Source organism: Equus quagga, chromosome 1, assembly GCF_021613505.1.
Source record: "Equus quagga isolate Etosha38 chromosome 1, UCLA_HA_Equagga_1.0, whole genome shotgun sequence".
NCBI classification, from domain to species: domain Eukaryota; kingdom Metazoa; phylum Chordata; class Mammalia; order Perissodactyla; family Equidae; genus Equus; species Equus quagga.
The window spans coordinates 147,415,412-147,423,941 of NC_060267.1; positions in this window are offsets into that span (position 1 = coordinate 147,415,412).

Below are 8,530 nucleotides of genomic sequence, written 5' to 3' on the forward strand. Positions count from 1 at the left end.
TTCTCTGGGAAATCTGTATTTTTTCTTCCTTGTCTCCATGGTTTATGACCTGATCCCTTCTTTCTTTATAAAAGCCATGAAAGCATCCTTGATCTGTTTTCTTTTTCCTGTGGGAGTTTATTTCTGTCTTAGAAGATTTCACTAGGTTCTGCCCTGCTCCCCTGGTACCTTTTCTTTGGCTGATTTTCTCAGCTTCCCCTCTTCCCTTCCCTGTCTCTTTCCCATCTGATCTGTGTTCTTCTCTGTGGTTTATGTTTGATCACTTCTGTTTTACTATTAGAGGGGAGCAGGAGTAGGGTTTCTGGCAGCCCCCAGTGGGAGATGGCAGAGGTCGGGTTAGCAAAGGGGGCTGATGGGTCTCTGTTGGGCAGGCAGTCTACGGAGACAGGCATGCAATTTGGAGCCAGAGTGGCATGGGCACACCTGTGTGTGGAGTAGACAACAGAAAGCAGTAAAAGAGCTAGTAAACATAAAAGAAAACTTTTGATAGTCAAAGGAAAGGAATAAAGAAATCAGGGGCTTTAGAGTGGTCCAGAAGAAGGCTGGCAGAAAGTTTTCTGAAGGTAAGTTTTACGTGTTGAGAACACTCACTTTTCTTTAGAAAAAAAAAAGTGATGATGACAGAAGCCAGATTACACGGAATTAAGGAAAAAGTGAGCAAAGAATTGAAACTCAGACCATCTGGGTTCAAATCTCAGCATCACCGCATACTAGCTAAGTGTCAAGGGATAAGCTCCTTGTTTCTCAAGTTCTTCCCTATGAAATAGAGATAATAATAGTTCCAATCTTCTTGGACTGTTGTGAAGATCCTATGAGACAATATACGCAATCACTCAGGGTTTGATCAGAGAATCAGAACTACTCTAAGTAATAGGGAAAACACGTGTTATTGTTAAGAATTAGACTGCGCAATTGTAGAAACTGGTGGAGCAATCTTTGCAGGCTGTTGTCTCTTCATCTAGTGTTGAGTCTTCAGTAGCAGCAGGTTAACCGGGCCAGCAGTAAGATGAGAAAGCTGGGTGTGTTTGAGAGCAAAGACAAATTGGAACCCATGAAGATGAACTGGAAACTCCATGCCATGGCTGACATGCAGAGGAAGCTGATGTCCTTCACCAAGATGCCATATATGTGCATGGAGAAGTTTCAGGAGGAGACAGAGCAAGAGTTGGAGGAACGGACAGTGACAATGTGAGCCAGCTGCCATAGTGCCTCATGCATTGTACTGACCTTCAGAGCGTAAAAAACATGATGGATGCCTTTCTTCCACTTTTCAAGTCTCATGCGAAATTACTCTTGTGACCTATGCTGACATGGAACCATTCAGGGAAAGGAATTCTGGGAGCTGTAGTTCCAGCTTAGCTATGTTGTCATAGTGCAAAGCCTACAAAGCCACTGCACATGACTGGGCATATAGTAAATGATAATAAATGTTAACCATTGGTACGGTTGAATTATAAAAGAGGCAGAGGGTTTCTGGTCTGAGAAAACCAGCAATGAGAAGAAGGGCGGTGATTCCTAAGGGTCCACTGGAGACGCATGTTTGAGGTGGCTGTGGTCACTCTGTGAGGTGGTAATCTTCCTGCTTCTTCCTGTTGTAGTTGCCGACACTGTCTCAAGGTGGCAGAGTGGAGTTCTGTCCCCTCACAGCTGCTGATCGGAGCACTCTGTCTCTATGCACAAGGGCCCTCCTTCATAGCTCCTCTTGAGCTCTTCTTTTCTCCTGAGAAGAGGCTAACTGTAGCCACAGAAACTTAGCTCAAAATGGGAACTTTATGTTTTCCACGACAGGTGCCACAACTGCCCACCTTTGGAGTTCTGGCTTATCTGCTTGAGCTGGCATCACTGACTCGGACCCTTTACCCAATTAGGGGAAACCCTGCCTCAGGACTACCGCTCTCCCCATGTCCCATATCCCTCCCAGCCATGTTAGGAGAATGATGGGCTGTCTTTCTCCAAGAAACCACAGCCATGCTCTCTGGAATCCCTGCTGACACTTGGTACACTCCCATGAAAGGCTGGTCTTCACGTATAAACTACAAGTGTACATAAGGAGTAAAGAATCTGTAACAAGCTGTCTGATTTATCCCCTCCATGCCTCAGTTTATTTGTATGGAAGATAAGGTTGTCAGCCACCTTCCTGAAAAGGATATTCTGAGGTTTCACATTGGAGACTCGACATTTATTAACCAGGGTCTTATGAAAACCCTGATTTAATCTCTGGAAAAATGCTTTGAGTGTTTTAGACATAGCGACCATATAAGCATAAAGAATTTTGCCCATAATTCTTGAAGGAGGTGGCAGTCAGTCAACAGGGGTGTGGGCCGATCCTTGGTGTTCTGTTAACAGTTGTGTCCAGACAAGTTTAAGCGGAGAATCAGAGGCGATCAGTATATACTCGCTGGTTTATTAACTATTAACTATTCATGTAAGAAGCAAAGATATTCTGAAAATATTTACCATATAATAGAACAGCATCCTTTTAGTAAACAGGTTACAATAGGACAACAGCCTCTTAATAGGATAACACCACTCTTGGGGACAACAGTAAACATTTCTGTGCCTTCTATGTACCAGTCACCCTTTCATGTAAATATCTCCTTTAATTCTCTCAACAATTCTTCCATGTAGGTATCATTATCTCTGAGGCTCAGAAAGATTAAGTAATTTGTCCAAGGCCACAGCCTATTAAGGAACTAAATCAGGGTTCCAACCTAGGTTGTTTGTATAAACAAACAAACAAACAAACAAACAAACCCATGCTCTTCTCACTGTATTATGGAACACTAATAATTACCTTCTAGGTCAACGGCTATATTGTTAAGCATTTAATCTTTATGTTCTTTTTGTGATGAAGTGGTAATATAAGTAGAGACAAAACATTCTTTTAAGGACTATAACTACTGTATTTTAGAGTATACAGCTAGACTAGTGGTATACCTAGACGTATACAAGAGCAAATAATGTTGTCACTATTCTTTTGCATTTGTGAAAACAATTATACTCCTTGGAAGAAAGACTGTGTAAGTGGTAAACCAATAATGCTTGAATTCTTGTGAAGGGAAGGCCAAATTCATCCAGTTCTGGGAAGGAAGCATGAGGGAACTGAAGAATAAAAATGTTAACCAGAAGCATTATTAAAAAAAAGAAGCTTATTTGTGCAGTAAAATCATGGTGTTTCAGGCCATTCTATTTCTGCTGTTTGGTCAGGGGTATGATTTCTATTTCTCCTGGGGTGAAACATCACCAAGATTCCCTCATTGTTTCTTGTCTGTGATATGTTGGAAAGGTGACTTTCCAACAGTAGTCTATTTGCTGTAATTATCCAAATCTCAAATTGGAAATAAAAATCATTTAAAAAAATTTTCAGCATGAAAGGAAGACATTAATAACCAATGAGCATGCATTTCACTCACATCAACAGCCAGTTGAGAAGCTGAAATAGTGAAACTTTCATAAGTAAGTGTTGAAGAGATGACGTAAATACAGTGAAGAGAAATCTCGGTTGGCTGCGCCATGTTGGGTCAGTTGAGAGTGTCTGAAGAAGTGTCCTTCGGAGATGCTGAGGATGGAGTTGTGTCCTCTAGCGCAGGTCCCAGGGCAAGGGGACAGGAGGGGAGAAACCCTTGGAGCTGCTCCAATGTATTGTTCTAAATGAAGGCTTTCCTTGGTAACTAAAGATGGTATTTTTATTATTTATAATTTTAACTGTCATCTAAGTCCTTCTACAGAGAGTAACTCTTGCCTAAAGGAAAAACCCTTGCTCTGTTGAGCATTTGGGTGCATTTGGATGTGCAAAGTGAAGGAAGGAGCTGGAGAGAATGACTTTACCTCTCCTTCAAAGAATGAGACAAATTTGGAGCTTCTGGGGGCAAGCAGAAGAAAGCAGAGAGGAGCAGGGAAGAAGGCGGGGGCGAGGAGTTGATGGGAAGTCATGTGCTGGGACTCCTCCTTGGAGCTCTTGCTGACACCATCAGGTCAAGTCTACTGAACTCAGCACGTGATTTATAGGAGTGAATTTCTCGTAAACAATGAGAAGAAGACTGAGTTTTGCATCCCGCCTGAGGTAGCGCAGAAACACAAAGCTTGCAAGGAAATAGGAACAAGGAGGTAAAGGAGGTCCAGGAAAACATATACTCTGTGAATTTCTAGAGATTGTAATGGAGGTTTTATTAACTGATTAAGTAGAGATTGGAGTTTATAAGTAGATAAGATGATTAAGACATGATCACCAGGACTGGGTACATAATTTTCTTTTCTTTTCTTTTTCTTAATTTTGTTTTATTTTTTCAGCTTTATTGAGATGTAATTGACAAAATTGTAAGATATTTGAAGTGTACATTGGGATGATTTGACATATCTATACATTGTGAAATGATTCTATCTAGTTAATTAATACATCTTTCCCCTCACATATTTTGTGTGTGTGTGTGTGAGAACATTTAAGTTTTACTCTCTCAGCACATTTCAGTTATACAACAGAGTATTGTCAACCATAGTCACCATGCTATACATTAGATCCTCAGACCTTATTCATCTTGTAGCTGAAAGTTTGTATTCTTTTACCAACCTCTCCCCTTTTGCCCCAGCCTCAGCTCCTGGCAACCACATTTCTACTCTTTGTTTCCATGAGTTTGACTATTTTTTTTTTTTTTTAAGATTCCACAGATAAGTGATACCATGCAGTATTTGTCTGACTTATTTCACTTAGCATAATGCCTTCAAGGTCCATCCATGTTGTTGCAAACAGCAGGATTTCCTTCTTTTTTATGGCTGAATAATATTCCATTGTATATATATCATGTCTTCTTTATATATTCATCCACTGATGGACACTTAGGTTGTTTCCATGTCCTGGCTATTATGAATAATGCTGCAATAAACATGAGACTGCAGATGTCTCTTTGAGATCTTGATTTCATTTCCTTTGGATACATATCCAGAAGTGCAATTGCTGGGTCATATGGTAGTTGTATTTTTAATTTTTTGAGGAACCTCCATACTGTTTTCATAGTGGCTACACCAATTTATGTTCCCAGGGACAGGGGCTTTAGACTATTCCAAGCCGTGGATTTGAGATGCCCAAGTAATCCACTCTAGATTTCAAAATATGTGCTGCTGAAACAATGAGAAAGATCAGCTCTTCCCTTAACTTGTTTATAATTCAGTAAGAGAGAGGGACAAGCAAGCCTGTAGTTTCAAAGCAGAATGAGGTTGGAAGTCCTGGCAGGGCATAGAGAGTGAGAGAGCAATCAATTATAATGGGTTCAGGGACATTATTCTCACCACATGCATGATGTATATTTATAGATACATTTTATTGAGTACTTGCTATTTACCACAACCTATGCTGAGATCTTTCTATTTAAATCTCTAAACGACTCCATGAGATGGGCATTATTTGGTACTTATTTTGTGGCTGAGGAAATGGGTTGTTAAGTTTACACAGTTGCTGAGTATTGAGCCAAACTGGACCCCAGCTAGTCAAGTGCAGAGCTCACACCTGCCACTGCACTACGTGGGGACAATTTGTGGCAACATCTGGATGAAAGGCTCGCAGTTCCTCCTGGGTCTTATGCAAGTTAGAGTTAATCTAAGACACAAGCTTACTCAATATACTTCACCTTTAACATCACTCAAAACTTGAGACTTAAAAATCATAGAATGCAAACAACTCCTATTCTTTCCCCATTCCCTCCCTGCCAACCGGAGCTGTCTCTAAAAGCAATAGGGATGGAGATGGGTAGATGCACAAAGGGGCTTTGTGGAGGCAGCCCTGTCAGCAGGTGCTCTTTAAGTTGTTTTTCCAGAGGTGGTGATGGATCTGTAACACCACACCTTCACCTTGTGACTGGGACTGGAGCTGTCTTCCCTGCCAAGTAAAAGGACAAAACCAAATCTCTAGGCCAGGTCTTGAATTTGACCTCTATCTTGGTGGGCTTTGCTGACAGATTTAACCTGCTGTAGGCAGAGGTCATGGTCATCTAGTGCCATTACGTGGATGTGTTAAGAGGTTGAGGTGTGTGCTGGTCATGATGGGTGAGACTGGGGATTTTTCTGATGATGCCAATACTCCATGATACTCTGAACTTATCACAAAGATAGTGATTTCCTTCTCCAAGGCAATCCGGCTTAGCATTCTACCGTCAAGAAGTTTAGAGTCTATTCACTGAAATATATTTTAAAAATTATCACTAGTCAAACATGAAGTGGTAGATACCAATTGAGTGACTCTGGTCAGGGTTCTGCAGTTTCAGAGGTTTTGAGCTTGGTCTGGGGCCACCGGAGAAGACTCCGCTGTAGGGGCTGAGCTTGCTTCTGTAGACCTGGGGGAGCCACTGGAGAGTTTTGAGCAGGGAGGCAACAGGATCGAAGTGATGCTTTAGGAAGATGATTCTGGCTTTGAGGTTGATTCTGAAGAAGAACCACCACCAAAAAAGGCTTTGCAATGGTGAAGGAGGTGTGAGTTCCTGGTGCCAGGATGATGCTGCCAAGCAGGCTGGCTGACCTTGCTGCGCTGCCATGGGTCCTCTGTTGTTGCCCTATATGGCTATAGACTCTGTCGCTCAGGCACAGGCTTCCCTCATTTCTAGCCTGTTCACTCTCTTGTTCCTAAGAATGTCTTCCCTTCTGTTTCAGCTCTCCAATACCTACTCTGTTTCCACCCCAACCTCTACAGAATATTGATTTCATGATGCCCCACAAACCTCTTCCTGAGTTTTTTCACCTATCTGAATCACCCTAAACATGTTATATCTCCTTATTTCCCACAATCCTCTTTTGTTTAGACACCTCTTTCCCCTTTGTTTTATCAGTTACTTATTACTGCGTAACATTGGTCTGTCTCAAAATATAAATATACGGTGTATTTGAAACTCAAATTGCAGCCAGGCGTGGATATGCTCTTCATCTAACCGTCTCCTTATCATCACACCAGAGCTCATCTTTGACTCTGCTCTTGCTATCCCCTTATCACACAAAGCCAGAGGTCACTGAGACCAAAATCCATCCTTCCCCACTGGGAGAAATAGAAATTAGGAGGAGGGAAAAAATCTTTCATATTCATCTCCCGAGGCTATGAAATTTACAAGATACAAGAGAAGTGTTCTTTCTCTAAGGAGGCTGGATTATTTGCATAGGGACTGAGTTGTAGTCTTGAGTGGTGGTAGTAATGGGGACAGTGGAAGAGAAAGGGCTTAAAGAGAGATGCAAGCAGAGAGAGGTCCATGGGAGACAGCTTCCAGAGGCTTAAGCAGTGAGACTTTGCTTCTTGTGTAAAAAATGAGTGAAGAACAGCTTTGAAATCAATCAACTGAATCAAAGAAGTAACTACTTAAACCTTTATTAGGGTCTAGTGTAAATTACACCTGAGAATGTGCATGAGTGCGTGCATACACACATGCTCTGGAATTCTTTGCCTTCTAAGTAGGATGTGGGCTGCAGAAGCACCCTCCGTGTAGGCTGCAGAGGCAGGGGCAGTATGCCCTTGGATACAGTCCTACTGGCTAACCTGAGGCATCTTTCCTCACTTTTCTCATCCCTAGAGGCTAGCTTTGCCTGTTATTTCCCGGGGAAGGAAATAATGGCTTCCCACACTGGTTACACATGACTACCATGCTATTGGATATTTTCCTCTTCTCTTTGGTCGGCTTTTTCTGGGTTTGGGGAATGCTTTCTATGTTCCTAATCTGTGTATGCAGGCTTTGGTCCTCCTTGGAAATGTTCTTAAGGCACAACAATGAGGTTCAGTTAGATTTCTCCCATCATGTCTCCAGCTTCCCAAGTGGCAGTGTGACGCTGTATGTTTCCTGTTGGCTCTGTAACAGATCACCACAAACTTAGCGGCTTAAATAATACAAATTTATTATCTTGCAGTAGTGGAGGTCAGAGGTCCTAAATAAGTCTCATCAGGCTAGGTCCAAAGGGCTCTTTTCTAGGTTCAAGGAGGCTCTAGGCTCCATCAGCAAAACTAAAGCCCTGCAGCTAACAGGACCTACCCTTCCTAAAAGTCAGGTTAGTATCAATCTATTTTTACTTCAGCTGTTCCCTTCAGGGTCTTACACTTGAAACCAAGGGCCCTTAAAGTATTACTTTCTTCAGCAGATACAGATCTATCCCCAAGAGTTGTGAGAGATACAGCCTGCTCAGTCTTGCTACTGGGCTGGTAATTCTTTAGTGCCTCGTGCTGCTCCATCTCCACCCCACAGATTGCCCGGTCTGGAATCTCATCTGAGTCCAGCTCTGCTTCCTGTTACTGCCCTCCTGGCCAAGTCCTTGCATCCTCATTGTCCCACTTCCCTTTCCTCAGAGTACATGACACTCCTCAGATGGCTGATCTTCTTGTGAGTAGGAGTAGCATTTCTCCATCCCAAAAGTCCACAGATTTTTGTATTTCCAGCACTGACTCAAGAAGATTTGCCTTGTACTGCTTCATTGCATTGAATTTTATGGTTTTAGTATATCGCATGTCTGCAAGAGTTATGGATTCTATAAAACTAATTTCTGAATATTTAAGGTTTTATCTCCCCCCCCC